This window comes from Bos grunniens, chromosome 2 (genome assembly GCF_055505025.1).
Source record: "Bos grunniens cultivar Pamir isolate PY7600 chromosome 2, Bosgru_T2T1.0, whole genome shotgun sequence".
NCBI lineage: Eukaryota > Metazoa > Chordata > Mammalia > Artiodactyla > Bovidae > Bos > Bos grunniens.
This window is the reverse complement of record NC_141166.1, coordinates 81,586,698-81,613,060: the sequence shown is the minus strand read 5'-3', so window position 1 is coordinate 81,613,060 and position 26,363 is coordinate 81,586,698. Positions and strand designations below refer to the sequence as shown.

The 26,363-nt window shown below is 36.4% G+C and overlaps 1 protein-coding gene across 1 annotated transcript in view; it reads left to right on the top strand.

Annotated features, from left to right (window-relative positions):
• LRP1B (LDL receptor related protein 1B) overlaps positions 1-26,363 on the top strand; it is a 2,178,569-nt gene that overhangs the window by 608,705 nt on the left and 1,543,501 nt on the right. The window lies entirely within an intron of this gene.

Genomic DNA, 26,363 nt, shown 5'->3' with positions numbered 1-26,363 from the left:
TCCCAATTTGGAAAAAGCTGTTCCATGTCCAATTCTAACTGTTGCTTCTTAACCTGTGTACAGATTTCTCAGAAGGCAGGTGAGGTGGGCTGGTATTCCCATCTATCTAAGAATTTACCACAGAAATGGTATTAGAGCCAGGCAAATACAACAAGGTGAAGGTCTACAGTTCAACATCAGGGATAACTTGTGTTCTGAAAGTCACCAAGATTTTTGTTTTAGAAGCTGATTTATTGTCATGGAAACTCTAGAGAGCAAGATGGTTTGCCCTCATTCATATGCTGAATGCATATTTGTATGTCAACAAGATAGGGTACTGATATGTTGAAAAAGGAGCTTTAAGAGTCTTTCAGGGGGAAGTGTATTAGGTTTCTGTAAACATTTGCTATGACTAAAATCCTTTCATGTGTAGGCATTGAATTAGCTAGAGATAAAGTAATTTTAGTATCTATTTTATTTTGTTTGTAGTATCTATTTTAAATATAAGAGGCCACCTGAATTCTCAATGTTGTAACACTAATCAATTTTGAGTCAGAAAATGGGGAAAACATTGAGGTACTTGGGAAATTAAAAGCTAAGACCAAATTACAGAGTTCATATTTAAGGTGGGAGGAGAATGTATAAAATCAGATTGGCTTCCATCTTTTGATGGGCTTCCCTGAAATCTTAGTTGGTAAGGAATCTGCCTGCAGTGCAAGAGACCCCAGTGTGATTCCTGGGTTGGGAAGATCTGCTGGAAAAGGGATAGGCCACCCACTCCAATATTCTTGAGCTTCCCTTGTGTCTTATTTGGTAAAGAATCTTTCTACAATGTGGTAGACCTGGATTTGATCCCTGGATTGGGAAGATCCCCTGGAGAAGGGAAAGGCTATGTACCCTAGTATTTTGGCCTGGAGAATTCCATGGGCTATATAGTCCATGGGGGGTCACACAGAGTGGGACATGACTGATATCACGACTGATATGCAGCTCTTGATAGCTGATTAATGACAGAACAGATTCAGATTAGTGTGGATAAGAATGCACCTCACTCATCATCATAAGACTCCAGCACCTAACCCTGGGTACTCTTTGGAGGCCATGGCTTAACTCAATAGCTTTCCTTTAACAGTGTCAGATACAAAGGGGAAATTTGTAAGTGTTTGGCCTTCTGCTTCTTCTTTTTTTTTTTTTGCATGTCTTTCTATATAGGGGTACAGACAGTCCTGTGTGTTTACTAGAGGAAAACAAACCTTTCTTATGTCATGGTAGAGCCTGAATTAGATATGGTTACCTGATTCTTTTTCTGCTCAGGGTGTGCTAGTCAGAGAATGGGGGAGTGACCTGGAATTTAATGCTAACTGAATTGTGCAGGGGACACAGATAACAGATTTTTCTAGTTTACTTGTTCACCTTAAATACTGATGCCAAGAATTGCCTCCCCAGGACAGTTGGAACTCACCATCAATTGCCTCTTCTCACCAGTCCTCTCACCACCATTCCTCTATGAGCAAGTCCTTTAGAAAAAAATATAGTGCTGTTATTTGTGGAATGCAACAAATCTCCAAACCATTCCAGTGTTTCTCAGCTTTGGCTGTGCATTAGGTTCACTTGGAATGTGTTTTAAAAATTGTCTAGGCTCCACCCCAGAGAAAAATTAATTGAAGTTGGGGAGTAGGGAAGGTCTTTGGCATTTCAATTTTTAAAAAAATTTCTCCAATTGATTCCAAAGCATAAGCAAGACTGCCCTAAACAGAGCATTTAAATGGGAAGATGGAAGGGTTATGGAGAAGTCAATGACTGTTTAAGCCTCCCCTACCTTCTACCTACTTGACTTTCACCTTTTTGTAACATTGATCAGAGTACTGTGATGTAGAAATTTAGAGATCCTAGAAAGGGAAGATTGATTTACACTGGAATGAGACACTTGCTAGGGAGAAGCAAAAATGAATAAATTAAAAGGTGATTACGGGTGAGAAATGTAGATAAAACCATGACTAAAACGGCCAGGCTAGAAAGTTAGAAGTTCAGATAGAAGAGAAAGAATTTGGAACATTTCTAGGCACATGGGTTACAAAGAGAAGAGGAAGTCAGATTTCAAGAGGTTTACTTTATTTTATGAATAGAAATTCCTTAGTTTATTCTTTGAAAAATTAAGAAAAAATAAATTGCTAATGTTTCTTCAAATGGGATACAGACTTAACATGGAGCCATAATGTAGTTCACCTAAAGGTAATATAAGATATAGCTTATATCTTTGTAACATTGTCTCTGGATCAGATGTTGCAAAGTGTAAAAATAGGTTCAAATTAAATGCTAAAGCATGTCCATCTGTCTGAGCACTCTGTTATAATAGTTGCAAGCTCCAGCCATAGCGATTCTATACTAAAGGTTTAAATGAGAATTCAATTGAAATAAAATTTAATGTTCAAGCTTAAAATTTCCTGTACTGGCCAAGGGTTAGATTTTATCACTCATATGGGAGCATTTGGACCTTGACATCCTAAAATTTGCCTTATCAACACAACCAATAGGGAAATTCTTTTCTGAGGCAAAACAAGCTATAGATCTGAAATGAAATAGATAATCAAAATGCTGAAGAGGGAAATAAAAAAAGCCAAAGGGGAAATAGGATATATATATATTTTTCATGAGCATTACTTCCAATGCTCTTTTTCAATATCCTAGACCAATTTAGAAGTAACATAGTAGCTATGAACAAAAGTGATATGACTGCTTGAGTTGCTGATTGCAAAGTGACAAAACTCAGCCCTCTGTGGAGTTAATCTGAAATAGTGACTTTCCAAAATTAGAACACTTGACTGGAGAGCTAGGGAGAAAGCAGGGGAAATTGAGCAAAATAAAAGCAAGTGGACTTTTTGTGGACTAGGTTTCCCTTTGTATTTGAGAGTGCCATAGCCAGAAGGGCTATTACTAGTGTGGCTATCACATCTGATCTAATTTGATCAACTGTCTTTTATTTGAGTTTCTGCTTCTAGATTTGCTAGCGCTCTTCACCTTCTGGGTTACATGGTAACTTTGCTACTTAAAAGAAATTGTATGTTGGAGTTTCCTCTGTCTCCTATATACTTCTGTAAAGCACAGTGTCTCTTTTCATCTTTCATTCGATCAACGATGTTTAAATTGAACTCACTGTTTAAACATATACCAGACCACTATACTGGGCTTAGTTTTTAAGGCGACAGGCAGTTAAGTAACCAATTATTTCTGCACTATTATTTTGGTGTTTATTTAACTAGTGTTAATGGTTGAGATTTTTCTGGAAGGATGCCATATAGCTAAATTATCCTTTGCAAGATTAATGCGAGACATACTGCAATTCAGTGGATAATAAGATACCTGTTATCATTACTGTCCTTAAGGAGTTTTCAATTTTGAAGTGAGGTAAGGCAAGAGGTGAAGAACTCTTTAATCATATAAGCTTTTCAAAGATGTATAAGTTCTGTAATCAAGTTGTAACACAGTCCGTTTGTACTATTCTTTTTATAAATTATCAGATCTCCATGATTGTTTTCCACTTGAGATTTTATGACCTTTCAAAAAAGGCTTACTTTTATTCAAACTAACAAAAATATGTGTGTCAACTTTGTGTGAAGTACTATTAAGGACAGAGTGACATTCAAAGATGAATAATCTACCCCGATTGTATGCTCACTAAAGTAGTGAAACAGAAATGTATATGACTAAATAAATAGACTCTTAGTTGGCACTCAGAGATTAACATGAAAATCCTAAGATTCATCTTTTAAAATTGCACAAACGGCCATGAATTTGTGTGCATGGCTTTGTGAATATCCTACTGTATTGCCGCAGATCCAATACAGTCCATTGTGTTCTGAACAGAGTGCTGTTTGGTTGGGTTCCAGAGAAGCTCGTTGGATATTTATAATGTCTTTAGTACCAACAACAAACAAAACAAAACAAAAAATAAAGCAAAACAGAAAATAAAATACAAATTAAAAAAATAAAACACACGGAGTATCCTTTTCCTATGTTAGACCTGACATGCTTATTTGAATGTCTGTAATTTAAATGTTGTATGATATATCTTCATTGTATTAAAATACTGTGGCAAGAAACTTAGAAGAAGTACAAACAGGGGCTGTGGGGTATAAAGGAGAATAAAAATTCATCCCATAATAAAGTGTATAGAAAGAAACTTCTTAAGGGAAATTGAATTTGATATTTTAAGAATAGATTTAATTTGACAAACTAGGGTTTCCAGTACAAGTGCATACTATCTGGGCTAAGCATACAGTGTGTGTTTGTGTGTGTGTGTGTGTGTGTGTGTGTGTGTGTTTTGTAAGCAGTCCTTTCTATTAGAAATTTAGAATAGGAGTTGGGCATTAGAAGGTTATTATGCCCAGAGGACCGGTTAGAAACTGTTATAAGATGGAGAAGGTTACATTTAACTTGAAAGACCACTGGGAGGAGAATGCCTTAGTTGTAGTTTGGTTGTTACCAGTCAACTGAGTTCTCATAAAAATAGAGATGAGAAAGATTTGAGACAGAAGCAGATTGTACTGGATTATGGAGATAAGAACTGAAACTGGGAGAGTGGCATTGGAAACAACAGAGGAAAGATCCAAGAAATTCTTTTGTGTGGGTTTTGTCTGGTACTGGTATGATTGGTATTGACAGTGGATAGAAATTTGCATCTGATCACTTTGGGTCAACTAAAGTTTCTAGAACAATGGTGTGTGTGTGTGTGTGTGCACTTAGTCGTTCAGTTGTGTCTGACTCTTTTGTGACCCCATGGATTATAGCCCATCAGCCTATTCTCTCCATGGGGATTCTCTAGGCAAGAATACTGAGTGGGTTGCCATGCCCTCCTCCAGGGGATCTTCCCAACCCAAGGATCATACCCATGTCTACCGGCACTGCAGGCAGATTCTTTACTCACTGAGCCACAAGGGGAGCAATGGTAGACAGATACTTAGGTGAATGAATGGTCCATGTAGTATATAATATATAATACACAGAGATAACTACTAAACTATTCATAAAATAACCCTTCATAATATTTTTCCTTTACTTAGAATACATTTAAAACATGGATTAAGTAATGTTCTAAATGTTTATCCCTTACTGGCATATAGTACATTCCTTTGGCCATATTACAAGCATCTCATATATATCATCTCATCTTATATCTGTCTATATGTTGTGTCTAGGTTGTATGTTTATTTTCCACTGCAGTCTCTTCAGTGAAAAGAAGTTAAGTTCTTGCAGAGGGACTTATATTACTTTTTAAGTGATGAAATTTGCTAGCAAGCCTTTTAAATCTAGAAGGTAATTAAGTTCATCACAATTACTTTAGATCAATAGTTCATTTGTGGTTATGTGGAATGTGCTTTAGAAGGGTATTGTCTCATTGTTGTTATTAATTCTGTATATTACCTAACATAGAAAGAAGGTCATTATGAATGAGTGTTTGCATCCATCCCTACATCTGTCCAAATTTATCTCATCTTTTGACTTTTGATCAAATCAGTTTGTTTGGGTTTTTCTTTTTAAAGAGCAAACTTTTCTCATGTTTAATGAAGAATGTAAATTCTAACAGTTTCATCAAGATTTTTTTTAAGAAATTCACTTCAGGATCCTGTTTGAGTCTCACTTAACTCCAAACATTTTTTTTTTTTCATTTTTGATAATAATACTGAAATTATAATGCCTTTAAGATATAGCCATTAATTGAATAAAATCAACTTTGTCATTAGTTTCTATTAGACAAAACTGAGTAAAATACAGACACCCTAAAGAAGGGTTGGAGTAGCCAATAACAGTATCTTAGATAATATACACATATATATAATAAGACAGATAAGATAAATAACTGTCAAGATAACTAGCTGTTTTGATTCTCTGTGATTGGGAAGTCAGGAAAATGCAATCATTTTTATGTATGAAAACATTTTACTATGCCTATTAACACTTCTTCATTTAGAAGTGCTAGAATACCAGTGTTCAGTTAAAAAAATTAATATAACCCCACAAATAATAAAATGGTACACGCAGTATATTTCTTCCTGACCGCTATTCCAATAAATATAGATTGTCCATAGTTGGATTCATGCAGTGTCTGAGTTATAACTTATCACTCCAGTTATCTTATAAATGGATACAGATAAATTTTGACTAACTTTCAATAACTAGTTTAATCTTCAAGTACCTCTAGTACTTGCTATGCAACACTAGATGTTCTTCTGACATGAGCTAAGGTTTCTAATATATGTAGGGCACTTAAATAACATATTTTCATGAATTTGATGCTTTTCCAGTGCTGTGATGGCAGTGGGAACCTGTGACTTCTGTTTAACCATATGGCCGTTAAGTAGCAGATGCTTAGAAAAATTGATGAAAGTGTGAGTCATATTATCTGAAGAATATTCCTAATATTTTTTTTGCAGTTTGTCAAAACATTACATAAAAGAATGATAGCTTATGAGTAACAAAACAAAATCTACATTTCAAAAGCCTGTCATATTTTTCTGCTTAGTATAATATCTCTTTTCTGCCAAAGACTGTTAACACTTAAATTTAAAAGCTGATAGAGTGCTGTCTCATTGTTTACAAATGTCTAATATATGAAATCAACTTGGATATTTTCCTATCTCATTATAAAATTTCCTGTAAACAAATCTAGAGATCAACATATTGAAAGTATGTTGCATTGTAATGTAGTTAAAGTGGCTCTTAAACATTGATTGTGACCCTTAGTAAGAAACATATTTTAACACTGTGATCCTGACAATATGTGTATATGTTTTCAATAGATATCTGCAACTAAAATGAAAATTTCCCAAAGATTTCATAAAGTAATGTTACTAATGTGATGTTTTATTTTCCAATTTTATTTTTTAAAATTAATATTTGTAATCCTATCTTTGTGTGCAGTTTAATCAAATTAATGTGTTCCTTTGTTAGTGTCCCATATTTAGCTTAAGTTGTTGTACTACTACATCTATCATGAATTAGGATTTTAAAAATACATATTAAAAGAGAACACAAAATATTTTAGTTGTATTCATAGTTTGTTATAGTGAGGTAAAAATATCTTTTTCACCTCATAGACTTCAGTAATTCATAAGAACCCTTGAGATTTCATAAACAGAATGTTCAAAGCTAGATATATCCTTGAGAATAGAATGATTTACATTTCTTCTGGATTATGTTTAAAATTGTGTACCACAAATGTAATATCAGCATGATCTAGAAATTAAATATTTATCTTTTTTAAAATTTTGACTTGTATCCAATTATAATAGCTTTTGTTTAAATTTCTAAAGCAACCTTTTTTCTGTTTTGTTTGTTTTAAATTAATTTATTTATTTTAATTGGAGGCTAATTACTTTACAATGTTGTAGTGGTTTTTGCCATACATTGACTGGCTGTCTGCTCAGTGTAGCCACTCAAGTGACAATTTTGATGTCCTAAATTGTTCTTTCTGAAATAAGATTTTGTAATTACACTTATTAAATTGATCATCTATAACTCAGTCTGATCATAATTCTTTATGTTGGCTAGACATATAGGAGAAAAGTATAGTTCCTTTTATTAGAATTTCTCTAAGTTTTAAGTCAATGCTAGACTTGAGGAAACCTTTGGGACATCATGGACACTTCAATTTTTTTAATCTATAAAAATGTGCATATTCTCAGTGTTTTTCTCAGTGCTTTTGATTTATCAACCAGGTTAGTCTCTCTGAAGAATTACTAATATGTAGTCTTGTCTTATTCACCATCTCCCATTCCAAGTCACCATTGTCTTCTATTTCCATTTTTAAGAAAATGAGGCATTTCTTAAGGAATAGATTAAAAACACCCTATTTAGGCCAAAGACATATACTGTAAAGAAGAAACATGTCTTATCAGGAAAAAAAACTATATATCTATATATGTGTGTGTGTGTCTGAAGAATACAATGAAATATTCCCTGGCAGAATACACTATGGGCTGTTTATCTTGCACTGGTCCAAGTATCTTCTATACTTTTCTCTTTGAAAAGGCCCTTAAGGGTTTCACTGATTCCCTGGAATGTAAAATTTCTTTCACCTCTGAAATCCCTAATAATATCCATTTGCAGAAATAATGTTACCCAGCCTTATGTTGTCTGTTCTCTGGAGTATTGTTTGTGCAACGGTAGATTTTCTTGTTTCATATATTTTGGCAGAAGTTTACTAAGAAAATGTGTCCTCAATTGACTTTGTAACATGCCTATATATATGAGTAACACTCCAATTATAAGGATGAAGGAGACTCTCTTATGAGGATTTTAAAGGGTTTTCCTATTATATATTCTGAAAATAAAATGCCTGGTCTATGAAGCAAGTTGCTTGATTTAAATAGATTTTCCTTGGACACTATAATATGTTCCAAAGGTCCATGGATTCTCTCATCTTATGAAGTCAATTTCTAATTATGTGAGTAAAGCCTAGTGTGGAATCTCAAAAGTGGGCCTGTGTGGGAGGAATAAGGAAATTTCATAAGTTAACAGTGTCTCTTCATTTTTAATGAGTCTTCCCTCTACAATTTAAACCTTGGAAGTCCTAAAGCACAGTATTACACACATGAAACTAAACCATGTATTTTGAGATGGCCAAAAAATTCATCTGAGTTTTTCAAAACATCTTACCAAAATCCCAGGTGAACTTTTGGCCAACCCAGTCTCTTGAAACGTGTTAAGATAAACAGAAACCTTGTCTTCAGGAGGCTTGTAAGTCAGCTGCAAGAAGGCAAGATAACATGAGTGACTGACTGGGAGAAAAGAGAATCACATTCAGAAAATAGAGACTCTCACTGTTGGTGGGAAGAGGGTAGGAGGTGAGGTTGAGGTGAGTAGCAGAACATCAGAGAAGTCCTTCGGGAGACTCTCTGGAGGAATTTGTGAATAAGCTGTAATAGAATTCAGGTCATGGAATTTGAAAGTGAGAATTTTTTATAAGTCTGCATAGACCTTTTAGGTTGCTGTAAGAGTGTAGATTATATATTTAGTTTCAAATATCCTTGCTATCTATACTAGTACTGACATAAAGTTAACTAAACAAGATGGATATTATATTCCAAAATGCTCTCACACACACACAAAAAATTATAAGAAGAAAATCTAAATAATATAGTCACTATTTTCATAGGCTTGATCATTCACATAACACTGTAATTTTATTTTAAAGTAAAATCTACATTTATGCTGCATGAATTGAGAAATGCATTTTTATCTGTCTGCCTACATTGCCTCATATCAACTACCTCACACAAACGTGCATGGGGACACACACATATCCCTCTGCAGCAGTGGCGTACCAGGGACCATAAGATTTCCTCTCTGATCAAAGCCTTTCTTAAAATATTACATTGCTAGATAATCCCTGCTATAGTACATATGCATTACCCGGGAGTGGTGATACGAAAATACATTTTCTCTTTTAACGTATAATAATTAGTTGACTTTTTTCTCTTCCCTTGTCTGGGAATAGACACATATCATAGGGCTGACGAGAACTGAAACCAAATTTTTGATAGAATGTAGTGTTTTAAGATGTTTAGATCTTTTTTTATGGGGGAAGGCCAGGTAGAAAGCTATTTTTAGGGAGATGGGGAAAGCAGGAAGGTATTGATTTGGCCAAAAAGCTCATTCAATTTTTTTTTTCCATTATCTGTTATGGAAAAACCTGAATGAACTTTTTGGCCAACCCAATATATAAAGATCTGGAGTGATTAAGAAGCAAGAGAGAGGGGAACAAAGGGCACGAGGTGAAACTAATGACTTACTTCTTGCAACTGCTTCCAGTTAATCCTGTCATTGACTTTGGAGAACTGTTGCCAAATTATAACATGCAGAGGGGCTGAGGTGGGATGAGTCAAGCTGTAGGCTATTTACCAAGGCTTTTACAGAGGGCTTCCCTGGTGGCTCAGTGATAAAGAATCCATCTGCTGATGCAGGAGATGCAAGAGATACAGGTTTGATACCTGGGTCTGGAAGATCCCTCTCCAGTATTCTTGCCTGGGAAATCCCATGGACCAAGAAACCTGTGGGCTACAGTCCATGGGATCTCAAAGAATCAAGCACAACTGAATATGTGCATACACAGGCTTCATAAACAGCCAAATAGGTAGAGAAAGGTTAAAAAAAAAGTCAAAGGCATTGTTTTTGGATATGTTTGTGGAAAGACACAGGAGTGTTTAGGGAGGGATGGGGATGGTGATGAAGGAAACTTAGAAAGGACTTTGGTACTTTGTTATCATTGAGTTGGTGTTCTTGACTCAGGAGTTAGGAAAGTGCAGCCCTGAGCTGTGGCTGTCATGTGGCAATGATTTTAAATCAGCCTCTGACATATCTGGTAGCAGCAGGAGGGCAAAATAAAATCTTTCCTCTGATTGAAATGGTTAGGGGATTCAGGGAAGAGGAGCACAAGTGCCCGAATTAGAAGGAGCCTGGGATCATCAGTTGAAATCCATTCTCTTTAGGGAGAAAAAAAAATCCTCTGATGAGTGCAAGTAACTGGGGTCTTTCTTCCCTCTTTTATCACTCATCTTAAAAACGATACCCTTGCTTGCCTATTAAAAAAAAAAAAAAGAAAGTTCGAGGCTTAATTCAGAATGACATCCCCATTTAGGCCATAAATGTTTGAAGCTTAAAATCAAACTCGTTTTCCAACTCTCTGCAACACGAACAACCCCTGGGGCGCCCCAAGTATTTTTATATGTATAAATTGCTTTTGCTGTACAAAAGTTTTAAAAATTCAGTCTTTGTGTCACAAAGGAATAGGCAAAGGTCTTAAAAGGGTTGTAATCTCTTCTAGAGCTTTAAATTCAGCTTATATCAGGCAAACACAGTTTAGTTCATGTCTCATGCATCTAAGTCTCTTTAAAAAAAAAAAGAAAATTCATTATGCCTCATGAAAAGCAGTTTATAATGAGACCATCACCAATAATTGTTTGTTTTAGGCTGTGAAGTAGTGGGGCACATTCCTGCCTAGATGGAATCGATTGAAAATAATCATTTTTTTTTTCTAGTTCCCCTACATTTGCAAACACAGTAGGTTGCAGTGAATAAGCTGCCAATATAAGCTACTCCATTCCAAAACAGACATTTAGTTGAAGAATGACATTGGGCTATGGCAGTATTTTTAATATTAAACAACTTGTGCTATTGAGTGACTTTTACATCAAAGTTTAGTGTGCTCTTTAATAATACTGTTTAACTTTGAAAAACTGTGTTGCCTCTCTCCAGATATGCAGCCCAACTTTTCCAGACATGACTTAACCTGTCTGCATAGCATACCTGATATAGATGTGACAGTCTCTCTACTTCATTTAATAGTTAATGCCCCACCCATCTGGTTTCAGCTTTGACAGCCCCCCTCTCTTGACAGATTGAGAAGCAAGAGTTAAACAATAAAATATTCACAATCAACATTACATCCCACAAAGTCCATGAAATAAGCAAATGCATTCTTCTCTTATGAGTGTTCCCTTAGAATCCACAAAATCTGATTTTACTGACAATTTTAACAAGCTTAGTTATCTAGTTGCCAAACCTATTGCCTATTAGAAGGAGGCAAATTATAAAAGGGACTGGGGCTGTGAGGACCAGCACAATGATAGCAGTGAAAAGTGATAACAAGGTTGCTGACAGAAAGTCTTTAAAAAGCCCACACAAAAACTCAAGAAGCACAAGAACTGAGTTATTTAATAAGGATAAACAGACCTACAAATTTTTATAATCCCTAAGAGCATCCCCATACCCTAACTGCTACCCCTAATAATGGCCATAGGTCATTAAGAAATGTTGCGTTAGGTTTGGTAGTTGATCAATTTTAAGAAAAAAAAAAAAAAAAAAGTATGTGATTCATTTAAGAAAGATTTGCATCCAGAATAGCCATATTAACAAAAAAATTATAAAGTTTAGTCGTCATGCTGTTTTGGTCCATTTTGCTAATTCATTATCCAGTATTACATGTGGGTCCCACTTAATTAAGAAATTAGCATAAAAATATATTTAGTAATGAGATGGTCAAAGCTCACTTGGTATACTGTTGTTCAGTCTCTATGTCATGCCGACTCTCTGTTGACCCCATGGACTGCATCATGCCAGTTTCTCCTGTCCTTTGCTACCTCCTGGAGTTTGTTCAAGTTCATGTCTATTGAGTCTTGATGCCATCTAACCATCTCATCCTCTGCCACCCCCTTCTCCTTTTTCTTTAATATTTTCTAGCATCAGAGTCTTCTCCAGTGAGTTGGCTCTTCACATCATGTGGCCAAAGTATCAGTTCAGTTCAGTCACTCAGTTGTGTCCAACTCTTTGCACCCCACAGACTGAAGCCTGCCAGTCTTGCCTGTCCATCACCAGCTCTCGAAGTTTGCTCAAACTAATGTCCATCAAGTCAGTGATGCCACCTAACCATCTCATTCTCTGCCCCCTTCTCCTCCAGACTTCAATCTTTCCCAGCATCAGGGTCTTTTCAAATGAGTCAGTTCTTCACATCAGGTGGCCCAAAGTATTGGAGTTTCAGCTTCAGCATCAGTCCTTCTAGTGAATATTCAGGACTGATTTCCTTGAGGATAGACTGGTTGGATCTCCTTGCAGTCCAAAGGACTCTCAAGAGTCTTCTCCAACACCACAGTTCAAAAGCATCAATTCTTTGGAGCTCAGCTTTCTTTATAGTCCAACTCTCACATCCATACATGACTACTGGAAAAACCATAGCCTTGACTAGACAGACCTTTGTTGGCAAAGTAATGTCTCTGCTTTCTAACATGCAGTCTAAGTGGTCATGACTTTTCTTCCAAGGAGCAAGCATCTTTTAATTTCATGGGTGCAGTCACCATCTGCAGTGATTTTGGAACCCCCCAAAATACTCTCTCACTGTTTCCATTGTTTACCCATCTATATGCCATGAAGTGATGGGGCCAGATGCAATGATCTTAAGTTTTCTGAATGCTGAGTTTTAAGCCAACTTTTTCACTCTTCTCTTTCACTTTCATCAAAAGGCTCTTTAGTTCTTCCTTGCTTTCTCTCATAAGGGTAGCCAAAGCATACCATTTGGTGTAACCTATCTTCAAAATCATTATCTAAAATAAAGTCAGAGAATATTTTAACATGGCTACTTCTGTTTAGGTGGCTAAATGTATTGAAAAACATCTCTGATATAACTCAGATTGCAGGTTCATTCCCATATGGGTTTGCTGTCTTCATCTTCTGCCTATATTTATGCCTCAAAATGGCACAAAAATTAAATCCCACTCCACTTCTGGAGAAACAACCACACAATGACTGGAATATAAAGTATTATTATTTATCTACATATTTTAAAGTAACATGAAATAGTAAAAATCAATTTTTTTTGTTCATTGAGTTATTTCATTTTCACAGTAGAGAGAGGAAGAGAACTAGCCCAGCTTTTGCACCCAATTGTAGCAAACGCAGTGCTAGTGGCACACTTACCTTCTCTTTCACTAAACCTACATGACCACTTCTCATATGAAGTTGAAGCCCACAGAGGTAACCCGTGTCAAATGCAGGATATGTCCAATCCTTTTAACCCAAAGCTAGGGAGAAGGCAATGGCAACCCACTCCATCCAGTACTGTTGCCTGGAAAATCCCATGGATGGAGGAACCTAGAGGGCTGCAGTCCATGGGGTCGCTGAGGGTCGGACAAGACTGAGCGACTTCACTTTCAGTTTTCACTTTCATGCATTGGAGAAGGAAATGGCAACCCACTCCAGTGTTCTTGCTTGGAGAATCCCAGGGACGGGGGGAGCCTGGTGGTCTGCCGTCTATGTGGTCACAGAGTTGGACACGACTGAAGTGACTTAGCAGTAGCAGTAGCAGGGAGGTACTAACACAAACCCTATAAATAAGTTACTTGTTAACATTATGATAAAAATTAGCTTGAGTGAATTTCAGCTTGGTACTTTGTTCCCAGTTCAATTAATTTACTGACTGAGACATTGAAATAAACTGAGAAAAGTACATAGCCATAGTTTTAGTTCTCTCTCTAGTTCTCTGATCTTGGGCCGTATTGTTATATTTTCTAGTCCTTTGTATCTTCTTAAAAAATAAATGAATAGTCTTCAACTACCTCTACCTAGAAGTCAGCATATGCTTCAGTTCAGTTCAGCTCAGTCGCTCAGTCGTGTCTGACTCTTTGCGACCCCATGAATCGCAGCATGCCAGGCCTCTCTGTCCATCACCATCTCCCGGAGTTCACTCAAACTCACGTCCATCAAGTCGGTGATGCCATCCAGCCATGTCATCCTCTGTTGTCCCCCTTTCCTCCTGCCTGCAATCCCTCCCAGCATCAGAGTCTTTTCCAATGAGTCAACTCTTCACATGAGGTGGCCAAAGTACTGGAGTTTCAGCTTCAGCATCAGTCCTTCCAAAGAACATCCAGCTGATCTCCTTTAGAATGGACTGGTTGGATCTCCTTGCAGTCCAAGGGACTCTCAAGAGTCTTCTCCAACACCACAGTTCAAAAGCATCAATTCTTTGGCTCTCAGCTTTCTTCACAGTCCAACTCTCACATCCATACATGACCACTGGAAAAACCATAGCCTTGACTAGACGGAACTTTGTTGGCAAAGTAATGTCTCTGCTTTTGAATATGCTATCTAGGTTGGTCATAACTTTCCTCCCAAGGAGTATGTGCTTTTTAATTTCATGGCTGCAGTCACCATCTGCAGTGATTTTGGAGCCCAAAAAGATAAAGTCTGATACTGTTTCCACTGTTTCCCCATCTATTTCCCATGAAGTGATGGGACCAGATGCCATGATCTTTGTTTTCTGAATGTTGAGCTTTAAGCCAACTTTTTCACTCTCCTCTTTCACTTTCATCAAGAGGCTTTTTAGTTCCTCTTCACTTTCTGCTTACTTCATTATAAACAATGAGCAAAATTATACATTTAATAATTAAATTCTGTAATACTATAAATAATTACCAGATTCTATCTGAGACATACAATTAAGTTAAAATCAAGTAAAGAACTTTCTTTTACATATATGACTGAATTTTAATCTTGCCTCATGTATTTTTTCACTGTTCTTACATGTCATGTTGGTATGGGGGGAAGCTGCCAGTTCCTAAGGAAGAGGTTAATGAATGTGCACTTGGACAGCTTTGTTGCTTGGGATATCATGGACACAAGGTGACAAGAATTGTCAGTGTTTGGACAAGGATGTACATTCTAAGAGAAATTATATTTTTGATTCTTCATAAAGAAAGAAAGTATTCTATGGAAAGGAGATTTATCAGATACTTATATAGTCAAATTCAAAGGTAAGTCAACTTAATGAAAGAGTGTAATTTAATACACCTATTTTGGTTTCACAAGGCATTAACCTTTAGAGGACCAATTTGAATTTCTCACTCGTAAACAACTGAGCAAGAGAAAGTATATATTCAGTGTATTATGATTTAAGCATTGTCATCAAATACTATGGGTTATAACTTAGTTTATAATAGTTGTAACACATCACATATTATTTTTATTAATTTGTTTTCCTTTTGTTTTGCTATACATTTTAATTATATGACTATTAAGTACTCTTCATGAGTTGGAAATATTGAAATAATTACCTACTGTTGACCTCAGTGGTAATTGTGTTTTTAAGTTCCAATAATTACCCCTAGTATTTTTAGAAATGAATTACTCTGAAATGGAGATACCGTATAGACATTTCAGTATATATTTTGATATACTATGTTCAAAGGGAGAGAAATTTCATGTTATTCAAAGAATAACCTAATTGAAGATGGAAAGAATATTAATATTTATGGAGAAACTAATATACACCATACACTCTCTATCTGGTTTACAGATTCTATTTAATTTTTTTCTTCATAACAATTATTTTAAAAAGACATTATTTTGCTTAAAAAGATTCAGAAGTTCTACTTATAGAAAGCACATTTAGGATTTAAATCCATGTCTGTCCCCAAAGCAGGTGCTTTTTCAGCTGTATTATGCTGTCTTTTGACATTCATTGTTAATTGTCTTATGTGGTAGACTATTGACTAGCATAGTTTAAATTATTCAGTATCTCTTAGTCTGCTAGTTTCAGGGAAAGAAGTTAGATGACACTTAGGTAATTTTTGCTAATAAGACAAAAGTCATCATATGTTTCCTTTGCTGTATAGTTTAAACTCTTTGCATATTTGCTATTTATTACACATTTCTCTTTCTTTCCAGTGTACAAACATTTGAGGTTGTGTTGCAGAATGAGTTCTTATACATGCTGTTTTTGCATATAGTTTTTGCATGCAGTTTGCCTAACACAACCATTTCCTCTCCCTTTCTTTAACACATATCTAAAATTTGTCAATGGCATTTGAGCATGTGTGTTTGGGGAGTGTGAATATAAATATCATCATATAGATAAAATTTTCAATCATTTCATTTGTTCTAGTGTGCACTAAACTGTGGTTTAATGGGAAGTAAAACTGCTTTCTTATGGTTTAGCCATAATATGCTTTAGATTTATTTCAAGGCACAGCTTGTGCTAGACCAAAGCTATCTTTAGACCAATGGAATCCAGTCTTTCATTTTATTTTCATAATCCCTTCGTATTTCTACAAAATAAGAAAACTTAGTATTATTATAAGGAAAATTGAATATTTCAGTAATACCAAGGTTGATGGTAAAAATATCCAAAAGTGTTGGCAGTACTGGTTTTGAAGGCTTTTAATCTTTTATTCTGTATGGTTTAAATATGTTTATAATACAAATATAAAGGGATCTTGATAAACGGATCTATATCAGACATTTTCTTCACATCTAATAACTCATTTTTTTAAAAGGAAATGAAGTGAAAAAGAATACCATGAACTCAAAAGGTTTAATGGTTTAACCAGACAATTCTATTTATAGGATATGCTTACTTCCTCTAATACATTTCATATTATATCAAAGCCCATTTTAAAGTTATTTGCTTGAAAGAATAGAGTGGACAACATTTCACTTAAAATATCTTGATATTCATCTGCTAGTTTTGAAAGGAGTTCCAGATATTAAAGGTAAGCTATTTTATCTTAGCTTTTTGGGGCCATCCAGTAAGTTGTACACACACACACACACACACACACACACACACACTCACACTCAACACATTCACACACATTTAATAGATAAGCACATATTTAGAAGGTACATGGCTAGAATGCCTTCAAGGTACAACCCCTTCAGAATAAGATGCCTAACCTAAAACCCATACTCTTCCAAATAAACCGACCAACACTTCCTCCAGTTTCACCTCATCTTTGCACATGCTCAGTTTTGCAGGATGCTCATAAGCACTTCCCTGTGTGTGTGTGTGTGTGTGTGCTTAGTCACTCAGACGTGTCCAACTCTCTGCAATCCCATCAACTTTAGCCTACCAGGCTCCTCTGTCCATGGAATTCTCCAGGCAAGAATACTGGAGTGGGTTGCCATGCCCTCCTCCAGGGGATCTTGCCGACCCAGGGATTGAACCTGCATCTTCTGTATCTCCTGCACTGCAGGCAGATTCTTTGACAACTGAGCCACCTGGGAAGCCCAGTGTTAACATTACCTGTACCTAAATCATCTGACTTGCCTTATATCTTGGTGCACATCCCATAGTAGCTGTTTTTGTGAATCTGTGAATGCTGTACATTTAGCTGTTGGTAATTTGGATTATAAACTTTTCATTATCAAAAAATATATAGGACTAAAATTTATAAACACTTGGTATACTTTCCTCCTCTAAGTTCTGAAATATTACTTGTGGATAAAATAGGAAGGGGTTGTATCCACTCTGTATAAATTAGTATTGTCAATTTTTAGCATTGTTTGTGCTTTGCCTAACATGACTCTTTTATTACTGAATCTGGTCCCATTCTATTCCCTTGGAAACATTAAGGACAGGCTGTCCCATTTCAGTTTATTTTTACCTAATCACTTGGCAAATCCATCCCAACTTTAGCCTCATCTGTAGGCAAAAAAAAAAAAAAAATTTCTATAATGACTTAACCTATTCAAAAGGCCTAAACCCATACTATTTTTTAACTTGAAAATATTTTCATTGATCTATATTTGTTTATTTTTCTGATATGAAAAGGAAACCACAATATTAGGTAAAGATTCATCAGAGTGAACAGCATTGGTAGCAATAGTTTTATTTCTGTCTCATTTTATAAACTCCCTACTGATTTCCTTATGCTGGTCCTCTCAGGTCTCCAGTTATTTCTTTGTTTCTTGTTTCTTCCACTGCTTGAATATTGGTATTTAATTTATTTAGCCATGAGCAAAGCCTTTTGTATTTCCCCAGTACCATCCTATTCAGTACCTCTGTTTGTAACCCCTGGGTCTATGTTATGATTTTTCTCTCTCCTTAAAAATGTTTGCAATATTTACCAGCATGTTATCATTTGCTATGTTCATTTGTATTCATCTGACTACCTATTTCAAATTTCCATAAAATTCTTAAGCTAAAAATAAGTCCTTTTCCAAACTGACATCAGAAATTCACTTGACTAGAATTTATAGATGGGATCATTTATTGTTAACAGATTATGATCAAGATTTCAGACACTGCTTTTTCGGTCAGAATCCTCAAAGTAATTTTTTGGAGAACATTTCACTAAATGATTGCTAAATTCCCTTTGCTGTGAATTGGATTTTACTTAAATGATTTTCAAAATTCTTTAACACTTACGATGTACTTTGAAAAAAATAACTTTATAACAATAACTTTAATACATATTTTCTATGCTATTTCTTTATATCAAACCATTACTTTGGTAAAAATTTTGCTAGCAAATCAAGTGAAAAAATATTTAAAATGTAAAACAAATTGCTATAGAATAGACTTATTTGGCTTTATTGAGCTAAGAACAGTTATAAAGCCCATTGCCCTACATAGATTGTAGGACACAAATGTTTGGAATATAATGAATGACAAAGGAAAAGGAAAAACTGCTGAACTTAGTGTCTCTGAATGTCATTATAAAGACATGATACGCCAAGCATATGAATTAAAGGTTAGAGACTCCTTGGAGGGTTGAAGCAATGTAATTATCTATAACCTAGTGTTAAAAAAGAAGGCTATTTTTCAGACCCAATATTTTTGTGAATAGATTCTTTTTAAAAATATTTCATGATTTAGGAAAACTAAATTTGATTGAACTTGAAAATTTAGGAAACTAAATTCAATCAAAAACTATTTGATTGAACTTGAAAATTTAGTTATTTGCTTTCTCTTTCCCTTGACAATATTTTAGTTCGTTTATTATTTTAAGGTTAACCTATCTACCCATCCAGGTAGATGCTTTGATGTGAAACATATCAGGTAATCAACATCTGCATGCATTGTAAAAGTATAAGCCAAGAAATGAGGTGGGAAAAGTTATGTGGGGAACTTAAAGTATATTAGTTAGTGGACAGTTGTTCTTGAACAGTTCTCACATTAAAGTAGATGAGGTAGAGATCAAATTGTCCTAATCAGTAGAAATATTCTACTGATTAAATAACTGATATAAAAAACTGAATTTTCCATTCAGTTCAGTTCAGTCACTCAGTCGTGTCCGACTCTTTGTGACCCCATGAACCACAGCAGGCCAGGCCTCCCTGTCCATCACCAACCCCTGGAGTCCACCCAAACCCATGTCTGTTGAGTCAGTGATGCCATCCAACCATCTCATCCTCTGTCACCCTCTTCTCTTCCTGCCCTCAATCTTTCCCAGCATCAGGGTCTTTTCCAATGAGTCAGCACTTCACATCAGGTGGCCAAAGTATTGGAGTTTCAGCTTCAACATCAGTCCTTCCAATGAACACCCAGGACTGATCTCCTTTAGGATGGACTGGTTGGATCTCCTTGAGAAGACTCTCAAGAGTCTTCTCCAACACCACAGTTCAAAAGCATCAATTCTTCTGCACTCAGCTTTCTTTATAGTCGAACTCCCACATCGATACATGAGCACTGGAAAAACCATAGCCTTGAGTAAATGAACCTTTGTTGGCAAAGAAATGTCTCTGCTTTTTAATATGCTGTCTAGGTTGGTCATAACTTTCCTTCCAAGGAGTAAGCATCTTTTAATTTGGTGGCTGCAGTCACCATCTGCAGTGATTTTGGAGCCCAGAAAAATAAAGTCAGCCACTCATTCCTCATCTATTTGCCATGAAGTGATGGGACCGGATGCCATGATCTTAGTTTTCTGAATGTTGAGATTTAAGACAACTTTATCACTCTCCTCTTTCACTTTCATCAAGAGGCTCTTCAGTTCTACTTCACTTTCTGCCATAAGGGTGGTGTTATCTGCATATCTGAGGTTATTGATATTTCTCCCTGCAATCTTGATTCCAGCTTGTGCTTCCTCCAGCCCAGCGTTTCTCATGATGTACTCTGCATATAAGTTAAATAAGCAGGTTGACAATATACAGCCTTGACATACTCCTTTTCCTATTTGGAACCAGTCTGTTGTTCCATGTTCAGTTGTAACTGTTGCTTCCTGACCTGCATATAGGTTTCTCAAGAGGAACGTCAGGTGGTCTGGTATTCCCATCAATTTCAGAATTTTCCACAGTTTATTGTGATCCACACAGTCAAAGGCTTTGGCATAGTCGATAAAGCAGAAATAGATGTTTTTCTGGAACTCTCTTGCTTTTTCGATGATCCAGCTGCAGCTGTGAGGGTGCACAAGTGTGGCAGCTGTAATGCCACATAAGCACGGGAGAGGAGCTACCCCACACCCTTGCCCAAGGTCAGGGGTGGCAGCCCAGAGGAGCTACCTCATGTCCAAGGTAAGCAGCAGCAGCTGTGCTTTGCTGGAGCAGACGTGAAGAGAGACCCCACGTCCAAGGTAAGAGAAACCCAAGTAAGACGGTAGGCACTGAGAGAGGGCATCAGAGGGCAGAGAGACTGAAACCACAACCACAGACAACTAGCCAATCTGTTGACACGGACCACAGCCTTGTCTAACTCAATGAAACTACGCCATGCCATGTGGGGCCACCCAAGACAGACAGGTCATGGTGGAGAGATCTGACAGAATGTGGTCCACTGGAGAAGAGAATGGCAAACCATGTCAGTATTCTTGCCTTGAGAACCCCATGAACAGTATGAAAAGGCAAAAAGATAGGACACTGAAAAATGAACTCTCCAGGTCGGTAGGTGCACAATATGCTACTGGTGACAAGTGGAGAAATAACTCCAGAAAGAATGAAGGGATGGAGCCAAAGCAAAAACAAACCCAGTTGTGGATGGGACTGGTGATAGAAGCAAGGTTCAGTGCTGTAAAGAGCAATATTGCATAGAACCTGGAATGTCAGGTCCATGAATCAAGGCAAATTGGAAGTGGTCAAACAGGAGATGACAAGAGTGAACGTCGATATTCTAGGAATCAGCGAACTAAGATGGACTGGAATGGGTGAATTTAACTCAGATGACCATTATATCTACTACTGTGGGCAGGAATCCCTTAGAAGAAATGGAGTAGCCATAATAGTCAACAAAAGAGTTCGAAATGCAGTACTTGGTTGCAATCTCAAAAACGACAGAATGATCTCTGTTTGTTTCCAAGGCAAACCATTCAATATCTCGGTAATCCAAGTCTATTCCCTGACCAGTAACGATGAAGAAGCTGAAGTTGAACAGTTCTATGAAGACCTACAAGACCTTCTAGAACTAACACCCAAAAAAGATGTCCTTTTCATTATAGGGGACTGGAATGCAAAGTGTTTCCAAGAAACACCTGCAATATTTTCCATGATCAGGAGCATTATTAGGGAGATAACTGAGAGGCTTCCATGGAGAAGGAAAAAATGCAAGTTTGTGAAAGATCATAGAGAGTACTTCAACATGCAAAATGAAAAACCACATTTGCATATGATGCTTGTTGAAGACTCTGACTAGCATTCATTCCATGCCCCTTATCAGTGCTCAAACAGTTTCATGTGACACCTGTGCATTTATAATAATACTTGGTACATTTTAGAGGAACTGTGTTAGCTTGAGCAGAAGTGTTCCAATAACCAATAAACAGCCATTCCTAATATGTTGATATGTGTTTGGGGAGCCCCAAAAGCTAATCTTTTTACATTCCAACGTGTACTCACTGCCTTCTCCCATTTTGATAAGCACCATTGAAATCTAGAGAGCAATTCTTTCTCTTTATCTGTAAAACTTCAGTGACTTTAGTATAAACCACAAATGCCTTATTTTCAAAACTCAGTGATGTTTGCCTGGCAGTGAGGTTTTGTGCTTTGAACAGTCTGTTGTGTTCAGGGTTGATGTTTAGAAAATCCTTAATAGGAGAAGTTTGCCTCTTTTGTTTGCTCAAGTAGTGTACTGCTCTTGATGTTCCCATTTATTTTTATACAGTGTTTTAAATGTCTAAACATTATTTGGCATCAACTAGGGACTAGAAAGTAGAGAGATTCTTAGTTGAAAGTATCCCAGGTTTACGGTGACATATTTGGGACATCATCACTCATAGACATCACATTTCCACAATGTTATCCACAACAAAATACTCTAAAATGTGCATATAAGCATAAAAATGCTTATTAAGTCACATTATGCAGAGAATATGCATTTTCATGTTTCTTTGGTAAGAAAGTCGACAGCTTTACATATCGTGGTTTAGTTACATCCAAGTAGTTGCCTTTGTAATTCATCAATGACATAGTTTTCAGTTTTCATCTAATGAAGGAGAAATGGTCAAGTTTGTCCATAGTGTATTCATGTGAATTTACCTTCAAAAACTGTTTATATGCATTTTGTGTAAACAATGGGTCTAAATAGTGCTTAGAAATATTAAATTTTTAATCTTGCAGTTTTTAATTATTGAAGTTTTAGAAAGTAATCGAGGATTCCTAGGCAAAATATCTTGAACATTCTTGCACTAAGCCAAAGAAATTTGGTGACAAAGTACAATATTTCCTGTTTGTGAAATGGAAACATTAAAGAGAAAGAAGCAAAATGTACTATAAAAGCTTATTTATTTTTCCCATGAGATTAAGAATATAGTTAAGTAAACAACAGGACTTAGAAGAAGATGACTAAATTCAGTATCATTTTAAGTTCTAATTAATTTAATTACTTGTCCAATGAAGGCAAACTATTTAAGGTTCGTACAAAAGAGATTTACGAGGACCGTGTGTGTATTGTATGTGGAAACAAAAACATGAGATGAATAGTCTTGAGTTTGTAACTGTTGAAACAACAAAAAAGATTTTAGTTTAGTTTTATTTTTGGTAGGGAAGAAGCACATGTGGAGATTAAAACTTGGTAAGAGGTATACACCAAGGGAGAACACAGCTGAAATGTAAAAGCTTTCCATGGCTTTATGCTAGTCTACTCTCTTACCCTCTACCACCAAGATGTTAATATATCCATTCATAACCATATTAATGCAGCCTTAAGACTCATATAATTCTCAGATCTGAACATACTATGAAACGTCTTTAGAAACTGTCCATCAACTTCCCTGGAATTTCTGCTTTCTCTCAAGAAAATAGAGCCTGAAGATCCTCTGCTTATATATTGAAATATTTGGTGGCTCTCCTGGAGGAGAATAAGTGAGCCAGAGTCCCTTTAGTTGATGATTTCATTTTACTATGGTTGTGAATGTGATAAATGCACCTGTCTCTAGAGAATGAAACTGCCAGCTTCGGAGAGTGCAAATGCGACTGTAACTGCCTCAATTTCAGTGAGTTATTATTCTCTGAATCTGGTCTGCTTGTACTGGGATAAGTTGGTACAGAGATTGTTTACAACTATATTTAAAAACAGGAAGAGTAAATAAAATGACAATGGTGGAAGGGAAAAAATTGACCTATCTATAGACAGGTCCAAAATTGTTTTGTTTCTGGTTGATATTCAAAATACCAGTGATTAAAGAAAAATTATAGCCTCATAATTTAATAACCTACATTATTTCATGGCTACACCATAAAAAGGTTCTCTTGGGACTGATCTGGGTTTTCTGGAAACTCACACCAACATGTGTTACAAATATCTTGCTTGCAAACTTAGTTCCCCAGTATGTTGTCCTGGGAATTACAGAATTACATTTCAACACACTGGTTCATTTTACTTATGGCTACTTTCACACATACACAGAAACCTTTGCCTAGGTTTCCTCTTGTCTCCAGGGCTTCTGTTTCAAAATGTTCTTTACTTATTACTTCTTTAGACAGAGTGTACTTTTTTCTTCCTGTTATAATCTAAAATTGCATCAGTCAATAGGGCATTGAAGTAAATGAATCTGAGTTTCAAAATAAAATATTTTAGTTATGGAATTGTTCATCTTTCTACCATAGCTTTTGAGTATATATTAATATAAATTGTAAATATTTCTAATATGTCACTTATGAACTCAGGAACCCAGGTCTTTGGGTACATATATGCATAGAGGTAATGGGATAAACAGTGACTTCTTATCTAGCCATTCTCCATACTATGAAAGATTTTCTTCTAAGCAGAGATGAAGGGCAATAACTGATTTTTTAAGAGTCTTTTCCATTCAACTAAACATCATTTGAGTAGATGGTCAATTTCTCTCCTCTGGGTATGCTATTAGTACTAAAAAAATAGATTTTGTATACTCAGTAGAATTGGCAGAAAATTCATTTATAATATTTGTATTATGAGGAATATACTGTGAGATCCTGGAAATCATTATGACTAAGACTGAGAAGTAAAAGCTTTTGCAGTTCCTTTCTGCCTTGATTTTGCTAACTATAAAATGAATATAACAATAATGCTATGACTTATGATGCTTTACTAAGAAGCTGCTAATCTGCTACCTGCAGAATATGGAAATCATGCTTTAGAAGCACTTAATTCTTTCAAGTTACAAAACTACAGTTTAATCTACAGATGTAATAAATTAGTAAATGGTGCCTTTATGATTTGCAAGAGGTAATATACTTTAATATATCCTGTGTTTTCATAGGAAAACAATCATAAAATCTCATAGCTGAAAGGGACCAGAGGCACCCTATATAAATGTCTGTCATGTGCTTGGATCCCCTCAATGGGATCCAATCATGAGAATTCCTCCTGGCATGGAGATCTTTCCTCCTCAGTGTAGCCTAATCAACTCTTCAGTTCAGTTCAGTTCAGTTCAGTCACTCAGTCGTGTCTGACTCTTTGCAACCCCATGAATCGCAACACACCAGGCCTCCCTGTCCATCACCAACTCCCGGAGTTCACTCAGACTCACGTCCATAAAGTTAGTGAGCCATCCAGCCATCTCATCCTCTGTTGTCCCCTTCTCCTCTTGCCCACAATCCCTCCCAGCATCAGAGTCTTTTCCAATGAGTCAACTCTTCGCATGAGGTGGCCAAAGTACTGGAGTTTCAGCTTTAGCATCATTCCTTCCAAAGAAATCCCAGGACTGATCTCCTTCAGAATGGACTGATTGGATCTCCTTGCAGTCCAAGGGACTCTCAAGAGTCTTCTCCAACACCACAGTTCAAAAGCATCAATTCTTCAGTTCTCAGCTTTCTTCACAGTCCAACTCTCACATCCATACATGACCACAGGAAAAACCATAGCCTTGACTAGACGAACATTTGTTGGTAAAGTAATGTCTCTGCTTTTGAACATGCTATCTAGGTTGGCCATAACTTTCCTTCCAAGGAGTAAGCATCTTTTAATTTCATGGCTGCAGTCACCATCTGCAGTGATTTTGGAGCCCCCAAAAATAAAGTCTGCCACTGTTTCCACTGTTTCCCCATCTATTTCCCATGAAGTGATGGGACCGGATGCCATGATTTTCGTTTTCTGAATGCTGAGCTTTAAGCCAACTTTTTCACTCTCCTCTTTCACCTTCATCAAGAGGCTTTTTAGTTCCTCTTCACTTTCTGCCATAAGGGTGGTGTCATCTGCATATCTGAGGTTATTGATATTTCTCCCGGCAGTCTTGATTCAAGCTTGTGTTTCTTCCAGTCTAGCGTTTCTCACGATGTACTCTGCATATGAGTTAAATGAGCAGAGTGACAATATACAGCCTTGATGTACTCCTTTTCCTGTTTGGAACCAGTCTGTTGTTCCATGTCCAGTTCAACTGTTGCCTCCTGACCTGCATACAAATTTCTCAAGAGGCAGGTCAGGTGGTCTGGGATTCCCATCTCTTTCAGAATTTCCCACAGTTTATTGTGATCCACACAGTCAAAGGCTTTGGCATAGTCAATAAAGCAGAAATAGATGTTTTTCTGGAACTCTCTTGCTTTTTCCATGATCCAGCGGATGTTGACAATTTGGTCTCCGGTTCCTCTGCCTTTTCTAAATCCAGCTTGAGCAACTCTCTTAGAGTGTTCTAGTTGTAGACATATTTTATACTTATAAGATTCCATCTATTAAGTTATAAGATATTTATTAGAAACTGACTATATTCTAG